We start from the raw sequence: 1,956 nt of genomic DNA on the forward strand, positions 1-1,956 counted from the left end.
TTTTCAAGTCTAAAACTATAATAAAAACATTCAGGAAATGAAGGTTCAAAACGATCTTAAGTCCTCTCGTTTTTGCCGCTGATGACAGTTGTCTTGTCCCAATCAGGATGGCCAGCTCCATGAATTCCCTTGCAAGCCTCTTGCCCCGCCTCAATTTTCCCCTGCTGCCACCAAGACTTCTAGAGGAACTCTGACTAGTCCCCCCACTCCCCCAGAAGTCCAGGGCCTTGCTGTCCGCAGATACCACCCAGACTGGCGTCGTTGCGGGTAAAGAAATGAGGTCGTGCTGATACGACACCTTCTTGGCCTGCCCACCCTGGTGCTTCCTTTCCTAAGCTCACTCCCCTCTGACACCCGGCCCCCACCCCCGCTGGGTTCCCACAGCCCTGGGATGAGGCTGAGCTCACCGGCTAAACTGGGGGCTCCCTGAAGGGAGGTTCAGGTCTCTGTCTTCTTCTCTTGAGTCTCCTTCATTTGGGGGCTCTCTCCAAGATGGGAAAGCAGAGGGCTGGGCTCAGAGAAGAAAATGGTAAAGAATATTGACCTATTCGGGCAAAAAGTATTCGGTGGCTTCATTTCTCCAGGCCCTTGCTGACTTACAGACAGAGTGGAAGGGAGTATGGGGGGTTGAGGGGGGGCTCAGCCCCTCCCTACTGGGGACATGGAGTCCCATGCCAGGGCCAGGACTCAGCTGGGCATGGTGTCCTGCAATCCTGGTGAATATTCAGCCAGTTTTGTCCCCTTTGCTGGCTTCTGCCTATGCAAATAGCCACCTGGGAAGGGGAGGGGCCAGGGCTGGGGCTCAGGGAGAGAGGCTGGCTGAGGAAGCCTCTGCTGAGCCCCCGCCATGGACAGCAGGGTTTGGGGTACTTGCATCCTCTGTTTGCTGAGCCCATTACTAATCGTGAGTAGCCACCTTGGACCCTCCTGCCTCTCATTGGGTTCTAGATCTGGGAGCCACAGGGCCATATGGGGGTCCAGCTAAAGCCTGGTGGGGACCCCACTGCCCTTCCCCAGTGCAGGAGTCTCTCCCTATCAAGCAGGTGGCCGGCCGTGGCTCCCTTCTTCTCCCTCCCCTCCCCTCCCCCTCCCCTCTCTCCCCTCCCCTCCCCTCTCCCTTCCTTCCTGGGTAGTTGGCTTGGCTCTGGGTAGCTCTATGGAACAGTCCTTCCTGGGTCTGAGCTGAGTTTGCCTCCCTGTTGCTTCCCCAGGGTCTGTCTGTGTCTTCTGGGGGCCACGGAGACTCTGTTTTGCCCTAAGACAGCGCCTCCAAACCAGGAAGGCCCTCCGCTTCGCTCCCCAAATCTTCTCTTTCTCTAAGCTACGGGTTCTCAATTCTTCCACATGCTCCTCCTCTAAGACCTCTGATCCATCTCCTCTCTGTCCCCACAACTCCTGGAGCCACACTCTTCCTTGGTTGGGCCAGGGGTGAGTGGGCCTGAGAAGGTAGAACAGCTGCTCGCCTCCAGCATTTAGGGGACTTCTCTGATGTGCCCTGGGGCCAGAGACGCTTTTGCCAACTGAATATTGCTTGGAGGCCTAGAATGCTGGTGGGTGCGGTGCCAGGACCAAAGCCCCCCAGATGTGCTGCGACTTCCCAGGAGTCACTGCAAGGGACTCAGGGACAAGGACAGGAGACACAAAGTACTGGATGGGAAGTTCCTGGGAGCCCGCGTGGACTGAGGTGTCCTTCTTCCTCCACTGGCTTGTGGGGGAGGGGCCGCCACGTCTCCCAAGGATGAGCTGCCCCTGCCACTAGGCCCACAGCCTTTGGGCTTGAATCCTAACACCAGGAAGCTAGTTCTGCGACCTGGGCAAGTTCCCCACCTTCTTGAACCTCACTTGTCTCTTTTGTAAGAATAGAAATGTATCTGTTTGGCAGGGCTGTCCTGCGTTGATTGAGTGGAATCTGATTTGCCAAGGGCTGGGCATGGGATGTGGTACAGGTAACTGCTA

The 1,956-nt window shown here is 56.7% G+C and overlaps 1 protein-coding gene across 1 annotated transcript in view; it reads left to right on the forward strand.

Annotated features, from left to right (window-relative positions):
• Nucleotides 1-1,956, forward strand: part of GHRHR (growth hormone releasing hormone receptor) — a 24,328-nt gene that overhangs the window by 13,770 nt on the left and 8,602 nt on the right. The window lies entirely within an intron of this gene.

This window comes from Pteropus vampyrus, unplaced genomic scaffold, assembly GCF_000151845.1.
Source record: "Pteropus vampyrus isolate Shadow unplaced genomic scaffold, Pvam_2.0 Scaffold75, whole genome shotgun sequence".
NCBI lineage: Eukaryota > Metazoa > Chordata > Mammalia > Chiroptera > Pteropodidae > Pteropus > Pteropus vampyrus.